At 47.2% G+C, this 20,000-nt stretch overlaps 1 protein-coding gene across 1 annotated transcript in view; it reads left to right on the forward strand.

Annotated features, from left to right (window-relative positions):
- Nucleotides 1-10,999: 10,999 nt before the first annotated feature.
- Nucleotides 11,000-20,000, forward strand: part of ST3GAL2 (ST3 beta-galactoside alpha-2,3-sialyltransferase 2) — a 59,603-nt gene continuing 50,602 nt past the window's right edge. Inside the window, exon 1 of the mRNA XM_089664273.1 lies at nt 11,000-11,089. The gene's annotated coding sequence lies outside the window, so the exon portion shown is untranslated. The remainder of the gene's footprint in view (nt 11,090-20,000) is intronic.

The following is a 20,000-nucleotide window of genomic DNA, read 5'->3' on the forward strand; positions in this document are numbered from 1 at the left end:
ACAAGATATTATCACAGATGCTCGGTTTACTTTTGCAGTTCTCAAAACTGAATCTGACTCAGCGGAGATCACATGCCTCTTCTTCACAGCAAAAATGTTATAACATGAACAGAGTGAAGAAAAAGACCTTCATCCTAACTTCTACAAACCTATGAATACAGAATCAACCCCTTCAGTGCTAAGTTTCAAGAAGTTCAGTGAATAGAATAGAAACAATATTTTTCTGATTGTTTGGAGTGGAATAGATCTGCACAAGAAGAAAGTGAAACTAAGTGTGAGGAGGAAGGGGCTGACAGTCTAAGTTTCTTAAAATATATATATTTTGTTTAGCCAAATTAGTTAACAAACATGGATGTTTGTTTAACCCCTTTGCGCCGGCCGCACACAAATGTGCGGCCTCCCGGCGTCTGGGCCTAGACGCCGAGCGGCCGCACATTTGCGTCCATGTAACTAAATACATATGTGCTGAGAGCGCGCGCCCTGCGCGCTCCCAGCACACATGTGTGGTACTCACGGAAAGGTCCCGGTCCGCTCTTTCGAACGGGACCTTTTCCGATCATGTGACCGCCGTGACGCGTCATCACGGCGGTCACATGATTTCTAAACCACGCCCCAACCGCCCCGCCTCCCGGCGTCTGAATCTCTTAAAGGGCCGGGAGGCATCGGCGGGAAGGGGTTAAGGAAATAACATATGCTGTAATGTTATTGTTTCAGTTGAATAAATCTATTTAAATTATTATTAAGGTAATGATTATTTTTCTCCTTCCTAAGTACAACAGAAAAGTTGGCCAAATATGAATGATTAACCTATTAAACTGGGGATAAAAAAACTAATATGAAAAGTTATTCTAAAAATCTTCTTCTACTTGTATATTAAAGTTATACCAGCAAGAATTAGTCTTTATGTAGAAAACTAGGATTTAAATCAAATCCACCCTGCACTTACATGATAAAAAGTATAAAAAGCTCATTGGTATAGTGAGGTAGAAGGTTGATGTCCCAGTCCTCGAGGAGTAAGCCATGGTAAACGCTGGGAGAGACAGTAGATGGTAAAGGCCAGCGTGTGTTTGTCTAGGAAGATGGGCGATGGAGTGCAACGTCAGCGTGATGACGTAGGCAGGACCAGCATGCAATGCGATGCATTTCGGAGCACGCGCAAGGCCACTATAGGGCAAATGTGCTCCCTTCTCAAGCATAGGCTGATCTGGGATTTTACTGACTTGAGATTGAATGGGGTCAGCGCACAGAATTACTCCACCCAGAACTGATATTTAAAGTTCTGCAGCCATTTCCTTCCATCTCTCAGGTCATCTGATGGCAGAGTTCCTGGGTCTGCTCCCCCCTTCCCAATTAGGAGTCATCAGAATACCCCAAAGTGGAGAAGAACAAAACTATGGAGGGAGGGGAACTCACTGATGGAACCCCTAAGACACGGGTATCAAACTGGCAGCCCTCCAGCTGTTGCCAAACTACAAGTCCCATGAGGCATTGCAAGATTGACAGTTACAAGCATGATGGGACTTGTAGTTGTGCAACAGCTGGAGGGCCGCCAGTTTGATACCCCTGATCTAAGATATATGGGCAGCACAGCACCTGGCAGCAACAGGGTCATTGGTTCGAATTCCAACTAGAGCACCTCCTGCCTGCAATTTGCATGTTCTCCCTGTGCCTGTGTGGGTTTCCTCTCACACTCCAAAGACATGCTGGTAGTGTAATTGGCTCCTGTCTAAATTGTCCCTAGTATGTGTATGTATGAGTCTGGGTTCCCATATATGCAGTGCGGTATATCACATGTGATTCTCACAGGAACCGCACTGCATTCCTGTACAAGTCACATGTGATTTGTGTCCGGTGCGACTGGAGTCATACATTTTGCATGGCTCTAATTGCACCGCACAAAAATCGTCCAGGACCCTTTTTTTGGTCCGGAATCGGATCGGATGGGTATTCACACCTATGTGATTCTGCACATCGCACCGCTTTCAGGGTGTTGTTAATTTAACATACACACCCACAGCGGTTTGCATGAACGGGGGGCGATTCTGATGCGATGCAGAATTCACACACAAAACACTGCAAATTCCTCACCGCATCAGTGTAAACCCAGGCTCAATGTAACATACGGACCTTAGATTGTACACCCCTTGAGGGTTAGGGACTGATGTGAATGTACAATATATATATAAAGCGCTGTGTAAATTGATGGCTCTATATAAGTACCTGTAATAAATAAAATGACAGGCTCCACCTATAACAGAACTAGAACCATGGGGAGGGGGGGGGTCACTACTGGAGCCCCTGAAAGATAAGACAGACTCCACCTATAACAGAACTAGAACCATGGGGGGGGGTCACTGCTTGAGCCCCTGAAAGACTCCACCTATAACAGAACTAGAACCATGGGGAGGGGGGGGTCACTACTGGAGCCCCTGAAAGATAAGACAGACTCCACCTATAACAGAACTAGAACCATGGGGGGGGGTCACTGCTTGAGCCCCTGAAAGACTCCACCTATAACAGAACTAGAACCATGGGGAGGGGGGGGGGGTCACTGCTGGAGCCCCTGAAAGACAGACTCACCTATAACAGAACTAGAACCATGGGGGGGGGGGGTCACTGCTGGAGCCCCTGAAAGATAAGACAGACTCCACCTATAACTGATGGTAAGGGGATTATCTGATCAGTGGAAGGTGACCCTGTACTGTAAGTGATCTGTAATGTAGAAGCACTGTGACAGATCTCCCCCCCAGGACAGCCAGAAACCCTGACAGCGGTAAGTGTCCCCTGTCTGTACACCAATAGGTAAGTGCTTCCCCTCTCCCACCCAGAACTCCACCATTAATTCCACAGAACTCACCTACCACCCAGAGCTGAGCTGGAGCAGGAACTCAGGTCACATGACCGCGCACTGCCTTCTGGGGGCTGTAGTCTGCAGTGATCTGTCAGTGCAGTGTCAGTGAGCTCCACCGGGGGGCGACGTGACACCGAGAAGAGAAACATTGTTACTATTATTATCAATAACAAGAAGAAATAATAAGCCCCGCCCCCTCCATGTACACCAGCAGCTGCGAAACTCGACTTTAGGAGCTTTTGGCATTTTTTTTGTCAAAGCTCCTAAACTCCATAAAAGCCTGTGTGTACATGTACACTTTACTGCGTTTAGCGGTCCTGCGGCCGGCGGTCAAAACATTCCTATCCGTAATGTGATTCTTCTGCGTTCAGGAGGAGGTTTAGCCCGGGTCCACATATATGCGGTGTGGTTTCAGGAACCGCATCGCATTCCTGTGCCAATCCCATGCGATTTGTGTGCGGTGCGATTGGAATCGTACATTATGTATGGCTCTAATCGCACCACATCCGTGCCAAAAAGGTGCAGGACCCTTTTTTAGTCCGCACCAGAATCAGATCGCGTGGGTATTCAGACCCATGCGATCCAATTCTGCACATCGCACCGCATTTTGCAAACTGATTTCAGGGTGTCGCTAACTTAAAATACACACCTGCATCGGTTCGTATGAATGGGGTGCGATTATAATGCGATGCGGAAATCTCTCAGATCTCAAGGAATCTTCATCAGTGTGAAGCCAGGCTAAAGGTTAACTATTCCTTTAAGGCTCAGTTCACACTAGTGTTGACAGCAGGAGTTTGAGGGGACGTTTTTAACGCCCCTCAAACACCTATGAAAGTGCACACAGTGCTGTTCACACTGAAGCATTAGCATCCTGTTGCATCAAAATTGAAGCCTCATGTCCAGTCAGGAGGAGTTTGTAGCATTTCAACGCCTCCCATTCAAGTCTATGGTGACGCTCCTCAAATGCCTGGTAGGAGTTTGCGGGGCGTTTGTGAGGCATTAATAACATTAAATTCATTATAGGCATTTGTGGTGCGGTTTTACGCTTGTAAAATGCCTATAAAATGCCTCAAAACCGCGCATAGGGCGTTTGGGGAGCTTTTTTAACACTTATAAACAGGGGCGGACTGACCATTTGGAAACTCAGGCACTGCCCAAGGGCCCGGGGTCAGTAGGGGGCCCCATGAGATGCCCCTGGTACCTTTTTCATAGGCTTTTTTGAGTTTGGGCAAGGACACAGGGGCCCCATGATCCCCTATTGCCTGGGGGCCCCATGAGTTGTCAGTCCGCCCCTGCTTGTAAAACACCTGCCAAATGCTCTAGGGGTATTTGGGAAGAAGTCTGGTGTGAACAAACCCTAAGGCTGGGTTCATGTCTATGCAGGTTGGGGGTGATGCAGTTTCAGTGCATTTTTTATGCATTCCAGTTCATTATTATTATACAGGATTTATATATTATTATTATTATATTATTATTATACAGGATTTATGGCGCCAACAGTGTGCTCAGCACTTTGCAATATAAAGGGAGACAATACAAGTACATTATATTTCAGTACAGAAGGAATAGGAGGGCCCGGCCCGTGGAACTTACAATCTAAAGGAAGGAGAAGGCAGGGGCGTCCCTAGGGTTGGTGTCACCTGGTGCCAGAACACTTGATGACACCCCCTCCGACAATCCCCTCGGGATGGATTGGATCTGCGGATTGAGCATAATGGATCGGGGTCTGATCCATTATCCTCCCCAATCCACAGATCCCATCCATCCTGCGGGGATCATCGGCTGCAACCTATACGGGGCTAACTGATCTCTTCTCCAGCTCCATGAAAAGGTAAGTTTTAAAGCAAGCCGACCGTCCCCCCCCCCCCCTCTCTGCCCTCTCCCCCCCTCTCTGCCCTCTCTCCCCCCCTATCTCTCTGCCCTCTCTCTCCCCCTCTCTCTCTCTGCCCTCTTTCTCCCCCCCCTCTCTGCCCTCTTTCCCCCCCTCTCTCTGCCCTCTTCCCCCCCCACCTCTCTCTCTGCCCTCTTTCTCCCCCTCCTCTCTCTCTCTCTGCCCTCTCCCCCCCTCTCTGCCCTCTCTCCCCCCCTCTATCTCTCTGCCCTCTCTCTCCCCCTCTCTCTCTCTCTGCCCCCTCTCTCTGCCCTCTTCCCCCCCTCTCTCTGCCCTCTTTCCCCCCTCTCTCTGCCCTTCCCCCCCCCCTCTCTGCCCTCTTTCTCCCTCCCTCTCTCTCTGCCCTCTTTCTCCCCCTCCTCTCTCTGCCCTCCCCCCCCTCTGCCCTCTCTCCCCCCCTCTATCTCTCTGCCCTCTCTCTCCCCCTCTCTCTCTCTCTGCCCCCTCTCTCTGCCCTCTTCCCCCCCTCTCTCTGCCCTCTTTCCCCCCTCTCTCTGCCCTTCCCCCCCCCTCTCTCTGCCCTCTTTCTCCCTCCCTCTCTCTCTGCCCTCTTCCTCCCCCCCTCTCTCAGCCCTCTCTCCCCCTTTCTCTCTCTGCCCTCTTTCTCCCCCTTTCTCTCTCTGCCCTCTTTCTCCCCCACTCTCTCTCTGCCCTCTTTCTCCCCCACTCTCTCTCTGCCCCCCTCTCTCTCTCTCTGCCCTCTTCCCCCCCTCTCTCTCTCTGTCCTCTTTCCCCCCCCCCCTCTCTCAGCCCTCTCTCTCTCCCTTTCTCTCTCTGCCCTCTTTCTCCCCCCTCTCTCTCTGCCCTCTTTCTCCCCCCCCCCCTGCCCTCTTTCTCCCCCCCCTGCCCCCTTCCTCCCCCTCTCTGCCCTCCCCCCTCTCTCTCTCTGCCCTCTTTCTCCCCCTGCCCTCTCTCTCCCCCCTCCTCTCTCTCCCCTCTCTCTCTCTCTCCCCCCTACCTACTACATGAAGCTGCAGTGCTATCACCAGGGTCCGGGATTACACACCTGCCTAGGGATGCCCCTGGGGGAGGTGATACAAAAGGTGATAGCTGTGGGGGATGATCTGGTGGAGGTGATTCAAGTACCGTTCTTAGGTGGAGGTGGGGTAGGCTTCCCTGAAGAAGTGAGTTTTCAAAGATCGCCTAAAGGCAGACAGGATGGGGGCTGACCGGACATGCTGTGGTAGGGAGTTCCAGAGGATGGGAGAGGCTCTGGAGAAGTCCTGGAGGCGAGCGTGGGAGGAGGTGATGAGGGAGCTAGAGAGGAGGATATCATGGGAGGAGCGCAGCGGGTGATTTGGGCGGTATCTGCGGATGAGGTTGGTGATGTAGCTAGGGGCAGTGTTGTGGATGGTTTTGTAAGCTGTGGTTAGTATTTTGAATTTTATACGTTGGGTTAGTGGAAGCCAATGGAGGGATTGGCAGAGAGGGGCAGCAGTCGCTGATCGGTTGGTAAGGTGTATGAGTCTAGCAGCAGCATTCATAATAGACTGAAGGGGGGATAGCCTGTGTAACGGTAGACCAGTGAGGAGGGAGTTGCAGTTCATTTTTTCCCCTCTCTTTTTCTTCAATTGAAATAGGGACATGAGCGTTCCAGTGCATTTTTAGTGCATTTTTACGCGTTTTTTATGCGTTTTACCGCGTTCCAGTACAGTTCTGTGCAGAAAAAAAAGCAGCCTGTTCTACTTTTATTTTTCTGCATCCGGAACGCACTGGAACTGCAAACACTGATGTGAACTGTGACACTGACAACCATATAACATTCTTTCTGTGCGTTTTGGAGGCAGAAAAAAGCAACTGAAATGCATGTCGTGTGAACCGGCCCTAACTCTAATCCTACCTCTATCTCTAACCCGAAACCTAAGGGCCCTTTCACACCCAACGCAGCGGGTTGCAGTTGGATGCAGTTGGATGCATTTTGAACTGCACTCCAGCTGCATAGACAGGCCAAACTCCAGGCTATCCTAGGGGCACAGCTCACACCATTGCAGTGCAGCGCAGTGCAGAAAAGTACAGCATGCTGCATTTTTCCACACTGCAAACATGCAAGACCACCTGCAAATGCACTGCAACACATAAAAGCCCAAGGAAAGTAGAAGGAAAGCGACTTCACAGGACAAACACAGAGAGAAAAATGTGTGTCAACTGCATGGAAAACGCACATCAAATCCATGCATAGGTGCAAGGAAAAAACATGCAGTAGATGTGCAGTTTCTAGTATGAATGGGCCCTAATTCTGTCTCTAACCCTAACATGCGACTTTGTTTACATAAAGGTTCCTGCACTACTTTGATGCTATTTGAGTGTCAGAGACTGTAAAGTCGCATCAAAGTCGCACTACGTGAACAAAACTGTCATACTTTTCTATCAACAAAAACCCCATAAAACACATAAAAATTCAACTCTTGCATTGCAATCTGCTGTGGGGAACAAACACATCAAAAATGCATCAAAAACACATAAAAAATGCATCATAAAAAACGCAACACTTGCATTGCAATCTGCTGCGGGGAAAAGAAAACATCAAAAATGCATCAAAACACATACAAAAAGCATCCAAAATGCAACACTTGCATTGCAATCTGCTGTGGGGAAAACAAACTCATCAAAAATGCATCAAAACACATAAAAAATGCATAAAAACTGCAACACTTGCATTGCAATATGCTGCGAGGAAAAAACCCATAAAAAATTAATCAAAACACATAAAAAATGCATCAAAAACGCAACACTTGCATTGCAATCTACTGCAGGGAAAAAACACACATAAAAAATTAATCAAAACACATCAAAAACGCAACACTTGCATTGCAATCTTCTGTGGGAAAAAAACACATAAAAAATGCATGAAAAACACATAAAAATGCATAAAAAATGCAACGCTTGCATTGCAATCTGCTGCGGGAAAAAAACACATTAAAAATGCATCAAAACACATAAAAAATGCATCAAAAACGCAACACTTGCATTGCAATCTGCTGCGGGGAAAAAAAACTCATAAAAAATGCATCAAAACACATAAAAAATGCATAAAAAATGCAACACTTGCATTGCAATCTGCTGCGGGAAAAAACACACATCAAAAATGCATCAAAAACACATCACAAATGCATCAAAAACGCAACACTTGCATTGCAATATGCTGTGGGGAAAAAAAACACATAAAAAATGCATCAAAACACATCACAAATGCATCAAAAACGCAACACTTGCATTGCAATCTGCTGCAGGAAAAAACACACATAAAAAATTCATCAAAACACATCAAAAACGCAACACTTGCATTGCAATCTGCTGTGGAAAAAAAACACATAAAAAATGCATCAAAAACACATCAAAAATGCATCAAAACGCAACACTTGCATTGCAATCTGCTGCGGGGAAAAAACACAAAAAATGCATCAAAACACATAAAAAATGCATCAAAAACACAAAAAATTTATCAAAAATGCAGAAAAAATGCAACACTTGCATTGCAATATGCTGCGGGGAAACCCCTCCATAAAAAATGCATCAAAACACATAAAAAATGCATCAAAAACACAACACTTGCATTGCAATCTGCTGCGGGGAAAAAAACTCATCAAAAAATGCATCAAAACATAAAAAATGCATCAAAAACGTATGAAAAAATGCAACACTTGCATTGCAATCTTCTGCAGGGAAAAAAAAGTCCGTGACCCTTTCCAAAAAATGCACCATGTGGACTAGATCCATAGCGAATAATGTAAATGGACTGTAGTGCGTTTCTGCAAACTGGAGATCACACTGAACTCCACCAAGGGCTCGGTTCACAGTAGCCTGCATTCTGTGGGTTGGATTTAGGATTCAATGCGATTCCTGCACCCGCAGCCACCCACAGCCGCATCACACTTTTCATTTTTAATGGCAACCCATGCATCATATCACGCTGTGTGATCGCGGTACGATTGCGGGTGTGGGAACCGCATGGAAACTGCACGGTCAAAAAGATCATGTGGTTTCTGTGCGGATGCCTTTAAGAAAAGGTGCATGCAGCTGTTCCATGTGTGCACTGCGGACACGACAACCCAGGGGCCGACCGTTTGGAAACTCGGGCGCTGCCCAAGGGCCCGGCGTCAGTAGGGGGCCCCATGAGATGCCCCTGGTACCTTTTTCATAGACTTTTTTGAGTTTGGGCAAGGACACAGGGGCCCCGTGATCCCCTATTGCCCGGGGACCCCATGAGTTGTCAGTCCACCCCATGCGACAACCCATTCAAATGAATGGACTGCTGTACCCTCGGAAACGCAGACCACACGACCCGCACTAGTGTGAACCAGGGGCGGACTGACAACTCATGGGGCCCCCGGGCAATAGGGGATCATGGGGCCCCTGTGTCCTTGCCCAAACTCAAAAAAGCCTATGAAAAAGGTACCAGGGGCATCTCATGGGGCCCCCTACTGACCCCAGGTACTGAGCCCGAGTTTCCAAATGATCAGTCCGCCTCTGGTGTGAACCGCGCCTAAGGCTAGTGTCACACCTGTGCAGGTTGTGTTTGAGCCCTTTCTGCATTGCACTTTGTGTTGCATTTTTTAAGTGTTTTTGTCAAGTTTTTTTTTTTTTTTTAAATATTTCTTGTTACTAATCAGATTTGAAACACAAAACACATAAAAAACTCAATACATGCTTTTCTGCAGCGTTTCCATTGAGGTCTACAGAAACACAACTTTTTGTATTCAAAAAAGTCCCAGACCCTTCCCAAACAAACACACAGGTGTGAACATGTCCCATAGGAAATCATGTTAAATGGACTGTCCTGAGTCTCTGCAAACACAAAACGCTGCAGGAAAATGCTTCGTGTGAACCTAGCCGGAGCGTCAACCTGGGCAGAGCCACATTCACATGGGTAAGTGGGGGCATCAGAGCAGCGACTCTGGGCACTGACAACATGCGTCCAGGGACAGTGTTTCAGGGACGGTGTTCAGGGACAGTATTTCAGTAATGGCATTTCAGGGACAGCGTTTCAGGGACATGCGGCATTTCAGGTACAGTGTGTGTCCAGGGACAATGTTTCAGGGACAATGTTTCAGGGACGGTGTTCAGGGACAGTATTTCAGTGATGGCATTTCAGGGATGGCGTTTCAGGGACTGTGTTTCACGGACGGTGTTTCAGGGACAGAATTTCAGGGATGGCGTTTGGCTACTGGTGAGCGCAGGAGAATGCCGGTGATAAAATATCCATTGTTCTGGCAGGACTTGGCCGCACTCTGTCATCTTCCAGGGATACCAGACCAATGGTGGAGGTGTCAGAAAGAGAACCAATCAGGGATGAGGATGACAGGGATTTCATTCATCAGGGATGAGGATGACAGGGATCCCATAGATCAGAGATGAGGATGACAGGGATCTCACAGATCAGGGACAAGATTGACAGGGATCCCACAGATCAGGGATGAGGATGACAGGGCTCCTATAGATCAGGGATGAGGATGACAGGGATCTCACAGATCAGGGATGAGGATGACAGGGATCTCATAGATCAGGGATGAGGATGACTGGGATCCCACAGATCAGGGATGAGGATGACAAGGATGAGGATGACAAGGATTCCAGAGATCATGGATGATGATGACAGGGATTCTACAGATCAGGGACGAGGATGAACGGGATCTCATAGATCAGGGATGAGGATTAATGGGATCCCACTGATCGGGGATGAGGATGAACGGATCTCACAGATCAGGGATGAGGATGACAGGGATCCCACCGATCAGGGATGAGGATGACAGGGATTCTACAGATCAGGGATGAGGATGACAAATCAAGGATGAGGATTACAGGGATTCTACAGATCAGGGGATCATGATGACAGGGATCTCATAGATCAGGGATAAGGATGAAAAGGATTCTACAGATCAGAGATGAGAATGACAGAGATTCTACAGTTCAGGGATGAGGATGACAGGATTCTACAGCTCAGGGATCATGATGACAGGGATTCTACAGATCAGAGATAAGGATGAAAAGGATTCTACAGATCAGGGATTAGGATGACAGGGATCCAGCCCAGCTGATGAATGAATGGATTCCGTTATCCCGGGTGGGGGAGGGGGTTCTCCTGGGAGTTGTAGTTCTCTGTCATTCTACAACAATAGATGAGATCCCTCGCTGGACTACAGCTCCCAGCATGCAACCGGCCGGCGCTCTCCGCTCTCCCCCGTGGTGTTTTATGGGAGTTGTAGTGCCGGTGGGGATGTCGGACGCTGCAGGCGGGCGGGGGGAGGAGAGTCGAAGGACTTCATTTCCCAGCAGGCAGCGGGGCGGGAGAGATGCGGGAGATCGGCTGGAGGTCCGGAGAGCCGGAGGAGGAGGACGGAGGGCTACAGGTACCGGGGAGACCGGGGACCGGCTGACCGAGACATCCCCTCCCCCCCCAATACTGACTGATTGAGACTTCTGCTTCACGCCCCCCATCCATTCACTACTCCACCTATAATCCCCCATCAAACCGCTATACCTCCCATCCCCCTCCATACACTAATATCCCCCCTCCAATACACTGATATCCCCCTCTCCCCCCCCCCAATACACTGATATCCCCCTCTACCCAGCCCCCCCCAATACACTGATACCCCCCCCCCCCATACACTGATATCCCCCCCCAATACACTGATATCCCCTCCAATACACTGATATCCCCCTATATTATATCCCCCCTCTTACACTGATATACACTGATGTACTCCTATATCCCCCCCCCCCCCCATACACTGATATAACTATATCCTCCCCCATACACTGATGTACTCCTATATTATATCCCCCCCCATACACTGATGTACTCCTATATCCCCCCCCCCATACACTGATGTACTCCTATATCCCCCCCCCCATACACTGATGTACTCCTATATCCCCCCCCCATACACTGATGTACCCCCATATCCCCCCTCATATACTGATGTACTCCTATATCCCCCCCCATACACTGATGTACTCCTATATCCCCCCCCTCATACACTGATGTACTCCTATATCCCCCCCCCCATACACTGATGTACTCCTATATTCCCCCCCCCATACACTGATGTACTCCTATATCCCCCCCCATACACTGATGTACTCCTATATCCCCCCCCATACACTGATGTACTCCTATATCCCACCCCCCTCATACACTGATGTACTCCTATATCCCACCCCCCTCATACACTGATGTACTCCTATATCCCCCCCCCATACACTGATGTACTCCTATATCCCCCCCCCATACACTGATGTACTCCTATATCCCCCCCCCATACACTGATGTACTCCTATATCCCCCCCCATACACTGATGTACTCCTATATCCCCCCCCCATACACTGATGTACTCCTATATCCCCCCCCATACACTGATGTACTCCTATATCCCCCTCCATACACTGATGTACTCCTATATCCCCCCCCATACACTGATGTACTCCTATATCCCCCCCCCCATACACTGATGTACTCCTATATCCCCCCCCCCATACACTGATGTACTCCTATATCCCCCCCCATACACTGATGTACTCTGTATCCCCCCCCATACACTGATGTACTCCTATATCCCCCCCCATACACTGATGTACTCCTATATCCCCCCCCATACACTGATGTACTCCTATATCCCCCCCCCATACACTGATGTACTCCTATATCCCCCCCCATACACTGATGTACTCCTATATCCCCCCCCCATACACTGATGTACTCCTATATCTCCCCCCCATACACTGATGTACTCCTATATCCCCCCCCTCATACACTGATGTACTCCTATATCCCCCCCCCTCATACACTGATGTACTCCTATATCCCCCCCCCTCATACACTGATATTCCCCCATATCCCCCCCTCATACATTGATATTACTCCTATATTCCCCCCATGCACTGATGTATGATCGGATACCCAATCCAATAATCTGAGATTGTCCCCAATCCGATATTCGGGGAAGTGTTACCTAAACATGGCCATCTGTCACCCAATGGGATGATGGCTGGGTGATTCCTCACTTATGATTGGTCGTCCTGGTTTGCTTTTTCTCTTTGTAGAAGAACATTCAGTTTTGTTTATACCTGAACCAATCCCATCAGTGATTTCATGTCTGTTACTGTATGTCTATAGGGCCAGTGTATTCCTCGGGACCCACACAGAGAATATATCTATCCCACACCCACCAGTGTATTCCTCGGGGCCCCACAGAGTAGTATATACAGTGGATCTCCCTGGGGAGTGCAGTGGTTAGTCGCTCTGTCACCCCGGACAGGGATGTGGGTGACTCCGGCGGTGCAGTGGTTAGACAGTTGCACACAAGGCGGTTAGTGGGAAGTGCGGACGATGGCGCACTGATATCTGAGGCGTACACATCATTAACCCCTCTCCTGTGTATTCTTCCCAGGAGGTGAATGCCCAGACCTGCAGTTAAATATACTGTATAGTAACAAAATGTTTTTTACTGAGCAGGTTAGAGGCCAGCTAATGTTACATATTGTAATAAATCTGGGTACAGAAGCTGGCTAATGTTACGTATTGTAATAAATCTGGGGTCAGAGACCGGCTAATGTTACATATTGTAATAAATCTGGAGTCAGGCCAGCTAATGTGACATTATAAATCTGAGGTCAGGGTGGCCAGCTAATGTTACATATTAGTGTACAATAAATGTGGGGTCGGGCTGGCTAATGGTACATATTATATTAAGTCTGGAGTCAGTGTGGCCGGCTAATATTACATATTGTAATAAGTCTCAGGTCAGAGGTCGGCTAATGTCACATATTATGTCTTTGGTCAGAGGCTGGCCAAAGTTTGCATAAGTCTGGGATTGGGGTTGGCTAATGTTGCATATTAAAGTAAATCTAAGGTTAGTGCAGCTGGCTAATGTTACACATAATAAATGTGGGGTCAAGGGCCAGCTAATTTTTTTTTTTTTTACATTTTATAATGTGAGGTAAGGGGCTGGCTAATGTTACACATTTATAATAAATGTGGGGTAAGGGGCTGGCTAGTGTTGCATATAATAATAAATGTGGGGTCGGGGACAGCTAATGTTATATTTTATAATAATTATTGGGTCAGGGGTAGGCTAATAATACATATTAGGTCCTGAGTCAGGGGTCGGCTAATGCTATATTTTATGATGGTCGGGTTGGCTAATGTTACATATTATAATGATTGTTGGGTCAGGGGTCGGCTAATTTTGCATAATATAATGATTGCTGGGTCAGGGGTCGCCTAATGTTACAAATTCTAATGATTTTTGAGTCAGGGCCCGGCTAATGTTGCATATTATAATGATTGTTGGGTCTGGGGTCGGCTAATGTTACATATTAGGTCCTGGGTCAGGGCTCGGCTAATGTTACATATTATAATGATTGTTGGGTCTGGGGTCAGCTAATTTTACATATTAGGTCCTGGGTCAGAGCTCGGCTAATGTTACATATTATAATGATTGTTGGGTCAGGGGTCCGCTAATGTTACATTTTAGGTCCATGGTCAGGGCTCAGCTAATGTTATATATTATAATGATTGTTGGGTTAGGGGTCAGCTAATGTTACATATTAGGTCCTGGGTCAGGGCTCAGCTAATGTTACATATTATAATGATAGTTGGGTTAGGGGTCAGCTAATGTTACGTATTAGGTCCTGGGTAAGGGTTCAGTTAATGTTACATATTTTAATGATTGTTCGGTCAGGGGTCGGCTAATGTTACATATTATAATGATTGTTAGGTCAGGGGTTGGCTAATGTTACATATTATAATGATTGTTGGGTCAGGGGTCGGCTAACGTTACATATTATGATTGTTGGGTCGGGTCGGCTAATGTTACATATTATGATTGTTGGGTCAGGGGTCGGCTAATGTTACATATTATGATTGTTGGGTCAGGGGTCGGCTAATGTTACATATTATAATGATTGTTGGGTCAGGGGTCGGCTAACGTTACATATTATGATTGTTGGGTCAGGGGTCGGCTAATGTTACATATTATGATTGTTGGGTCAGGGGTCGGCTAATGTTACATATTATAATGATTGTTGGGTCAGGGGTCGGCTAATGTTACATATTATAATGATTGTTGGGTCAGGGGTCGGCTAATGTTACATATTATAATGATTGTTGGGTCAGGGGTCGGCTAATGTTACATATTATAATGATTGTTGGGTCTGGGGTCGGCTAATGTTACATATTATGATTGTTGGGTCAGGGGTCGGCTAATGTTACATATTATAATGATTGTTGGGTCAGGGGTAGGCTAATGTTACATATTATAATGATTGTTGGGTCTGGGGTCGGCTAATGTTACATATTATAATGATTGTTGGGTCAGGGGTCGGCTAATGTTACATATTATGATTGTTGGGTCAGGGGTAGGCTAATGTTACATATTATAATGATTGTTGGGTCAGGGGTCGGCTAATGTTACATATTATAATGATTGTTGGGTCGGGGGTCGGCTAATATGGTAGAACATTTGTGTGGACAATCTGGTTGGTACATTTGATAACGTCATCAGGGCTGGACGAATGTTGCTCTAAGGTACTTCCAAGATTTTGGTTGTAGCGTTCAATTCTAGAATGAATGGAATTCTTCGAATGAAAACCTCATTCACTTTTAGGGTCAGTTCACACTCCATGCGTTTCAGTTGCTTCTCTTCTGCATCCACAACGCACAGAAAGTCGGTTACATGGTTGTCAGTGTCATCGATCACATCAGTGTTTGCAGTTCCAGTGTATTCCGGATGCAGGAAAAAAAAAGTAGACCAGGCTGCATTGTTCCTGCACAGAACTGTACTGGAACGCAGTAAAACGCATAAAGAAAGTACCGGAACGCACCAAAAAGTGCACATATCTGTATTTAAATTGAAGAAAAAGAAGGGGGGGGGGGGGAATTAAGCTGGAACGCATCAAAAACGTGCATGCAGAAACACATCCGGAACACATCTGGACTGCATTTCTATAGTGTGAACCGGCCCTTAGAGTTTTGTTTGTTTGAAATCAAGCGCAGTATGGTCAGCGTGCAGCAGTTGTATTGATTTGTTGTTGTGAGAGATGATCTGATCAATGAGGAGCTCTGAAGAAGAGTTACCTGTCTACCAACATCCAGCGGAGAGCCGTTACATGAGTGATTGCAGCGTATCGATTGTTCACACTGTGGCGTGCCATAACATGAGAGCGCTGCAGCGCGTTGCGTTAGTGCGTTGGACTCCCATTCGCTATGAATAGTGACACTCCGCACTGCAGTACACTGGTTGCTGTGAATTTGCGATAAATGCACATAATGCATAATGTAATAAATCTGGGGTCAGAGGCCAGCTAATGTTACGTATTGTAATAAATCTGGGGTCAGAGGCTAGCTAATGTTATATATTGTAATAAATCTGGGCTCAACGGCTGGCTAATGTTATATATTGTAATAAATTTGGGCTCAGCGGCTGGCTAATGTTACATATTGTAATAAATCTTGGCTCAGAGGCTGGCTAATGTTACGTATTGTAATAAATCTGGGGTCAGAGGCTGGCTAATGTTACATATTGTAATAAATCTGGGGTCAGAGGCTGGCTAATGTTACATATTGTAATAAATCTGGGCTCAGAGGCCGGCTAATGTTACATATTGTAATAAATCTGGGCTCAGCGGCTGGCTAATGTTATATATTGTAATAAATCTTGGCTCAGAGGCTGGCTAATGTTACGTATTGTAATAAATCTGGGGTCAGAGGCCAGCTAATGTTACATATTGTAATAAATCTGGGCTCAGAGGCCGGCTAATGTTACATATTGTAATAAATCTGGGCTCAGCGGCTGGCTAATGTTATATATTGTAATAAATCTGGGCTCAGAGGCCGGCTAATGTTACGTATTGTAATAAATCTGGATTCAGAGGCTAGCTAATGTTACGTATTGTAATAAATCTGGGGTCAGAGGCCAGCGAACATTATTTATTGCAATAAATCTGGGCTCAGAGGTCGGCTAATGTTACATATTGTAATAAATCTGGGGTCAGAGGCCAGCTAATGTTACATATTGTAATAAATCTGGGGTCAGAGGCCAGCTAATGTTACATATTGTAATAAATCTGGGGTCAGAGGCCAGCTAATGTCACATAGTATAAATGTGGGGTTAGAGACTAGCTAATGTTACATATTATAAGTCTTTGGTCAGAGGCTGGCCAAAGTTTGCATAATAAGTGTGGGGTTGGGGCTGGCTAATGTTGCATATTAAAGTAAAGCTAAGGCTAGTGCAGCTGGCTAATGTTAAACATAATAAATGTGAGGTCAAGGGCCAGCTAATTTATTTATTTTTTTTCTTTAGAGGTTTGTTTGAAATCAAGCGCAGTATGGTCAGTGTGCAGCAGCTGTATTGATTTGTTGTCGGTGTGTGAGAGATGATCTGATCAATGAGGAGCTCTGAAGAAGAGTTACCTGTCCACCAACATCCAGCGGAGAGCCATTACATGAGCGATTGCAGCGTATCGATCGTTCACATTGTGGCGTGCCATAACATGAGAGCGCTGCAGCGCGTTGTGTTAGTGCGTTGGACTCCAATTCGCTATGAATAGGAACACTCCGCGCTGCAGTACACTGGTTGCTGCGAATTTGCGATAAATGCACATAATGTTACATACTGTAATAAATCTGGGGTCAGAGGCCGGCTAATGTTACGTAATGTAATAAATCTGGGGTCGGAGGCCGGCTAATGTTACATACTGTAATAAATCTGGGGCCAGAGGCCGGCTAATGTTACATACTGTAATAAATCTGGGGTCGGAGGCCGGCTAATGTTACATACTGTAATAAATCTGGGGTCGGAGGCCGGCTAATGTTACATACTGTAATAAATCTGGGGCCAGATGCCGGCTAATGTTACATACTGTAATAAATCTGGGGTCAGAGGCCGGCTAATGTTACATACTGTAATAAATCTGGGGTCGGAGGCTGGCTAATGTTACGTAATGTAATAAATCTGGGGTCGGAGGCTGGCTAATGTTACGTAATGTAATAAATCTGGGGTCGGAGGCTGGCTAATGTTACGTAATGTAATAAATCTGGGGTCGGAGGCTGGCTAATGTTACGTAATGTAATAAATCTGGGGTCGGAGGCTGGCTAATGTTACGTAATGTAATAAATCTGGGGTCGGAGGCTGGCTAATGTTACGTAATGTAATAAATCTGGGGTTGGAGCCTGGCTAATGTTACATAATGTAATAAATCTGGGGTCAGAGGCCGGCTAATGTTACGTAATGTAATAAATCTGGGGTCAGAGGCCGGCTAATGTTACGTAATGTAATAAATCTGGGGTTGGAGCCTGGCTAATGTTACATAATGTAATAAATCTGGGGTCAGAGGCCGACTAATGTTACGTAATGTAATAAATCTGGGGACACTCCACGCTGCAGTTGCTTGAATTTGCGGTAAATGCACATTTTTTTCAGCACATTCGCAGAACACAGCGGTGTAGATGGACGTTCTTTTCCCACGTTGCCGATTTCTGCGCTGCGTGGATGGCGCATCTGAGACCGCATTTGTCCCGCTCTGCGCTGCATCAGGGGTGTCGTCTTTTAGCAGCGCCTTCATGTGAACGCAGTAAGCAGCCTTTGCCCGTCCACACAAGCGCCTCATTGCAGGGGAAATGCCGAGCGTATTGCCTGCAATCAGACCTGGAGCTGCAGAGAATTCCAGATGTGGCAAGTATTTCCCCATCCCATGGCGGTGGGGGGTGGGGGGACTGTGGACGTCCTGTCACCCTCCGGAGCCCCTCTACATTCGCTCATTCCTCCTCCTGAGGCTGGACGCGGCTCGCTCCATGGAAGATCTGACACGGCATGTAAGTGGCTCATTTCCTGATCTGTGATCACACAACGCATTATTGTTCTTTTATTTCCAATCGTTTTCTGCTCAGATATATAAATATGAACCGGAAATCGATCTGAGATGATATTTTCCTCCAAGAAAAGGAACATCGAAGAGCTGAAGGTTTGTACTTCCCATTGTAAGTTATGATCGTGTCTTATCGATTGATCGAAGGAGTGGTCAACTATAGAGCGATTATTCCTTTTGAAAGAGATTGATTGAGTGGAAAAGAAATCAATGATTTTATCAAAGTGTGTGTGGCCACCATCATACTTGGTTTAGATCTGATTCAATCAAACTGTCGATGCGTCAGGGTGGAAAATGATGGATTGGCAGCGCCCAGATGATTTGATCAGAAATCAGATCCAAGTCGATCAATCATATTTTGAGGTTGCATGGTAGAAACAGAGATATGATCGATCAGTTTATCGTATCGTCACTAATTGTTCATATTCTATTTCCCTGTGTGTGTGTAGATTGATTTACTGTATTCGGGAAAGATCGATCAGAAAAGAAATTGATCATTTTTCAAAGTTTATGACCACCTTGTTCAGGTACTTCCTGTTATAGGGTGACAACGCTCTGCCCCTGTGTTTGTCTTTACATCTGTACCTCAATCGCTGTGGAGCAGGAAGCAGAACCTGTCTATGTAACAGAGTGATATGGCGGCCTGAACCCTGCATGAAACATAACAGATTTCAGGTGTGGTCTCATGCTACCTCCTGTCACGCCTCTCTGTTGCTGGGGGCTGCCTCCTGGCGCGCCCCTCTGTTGCTGTGGGTTGCCTCCTGGCGCGCCCCTCTGTTGCTGGGGGCTGCCTCCTGGCGCGCCCCTCTGTTGCTGGGTGCTGCCTCCTGGCGCGCCCCTCTGTTGCTGGGTGCTGCCTCCTGGCGCGCCCCTCTGTTGCTGGGGGCTGCCTCCTGGCGCGCCCCTCTGTTGCTGGGGGCTGCCTCCTGGCGCGCCCCTCTGTTGCTGGGGGCTGCCTCCTGGCGCGCCCCTCTGTTGCTGGGGGCTGCCTCCTGGCGCGCCCCTCTGTTGCTGGGGGCTGCCTCCTGGCGCACCCCTCTGTTGCTGGGGGCTGCCTCCTGGCGCGCCCCTCTGTTGCTGGGGGCTGCCTCCTGGCGCGCCCCTCTGTTGCTGGGGGCTGCCTCCTGGCGCGCCCCTCTGTTGCTGGGGGCCGCCTCCTGCCACGCCCCTCTGTCGCTGGGGGCCGCCTCCTGCCATACCCTTCTGCTGCTTACACAATTAAATTTTTCAATCAAACACCAGGGGCTGTCTGATTTAAAAAAAAAACAAAAAAAAAAACAAAAAAAAAAAACTCTGCGCAGGCTCTAATGATGTAAGACATCCACAATGCCCATTGCCACAAGTCAAAACACATTCATTTCAATAGGTGGCATCTTAATCCATGTGAATCT

The sequence above is a fragment of the Staurois parvus genome, unplaced genomic scaffold, assembly GCF_062004578.1.
Source record: "Staurois parvus isolate SC_StPar_1 unplaced genomic scaffold, SC_StPar_1.0 ptg001877l, whole genome shotgun sequence".
NCBI lineage: Eukaryota > Metazoa > Chordata > Amphibia > Anura > Ranidae > Staurois > Staurois parvus.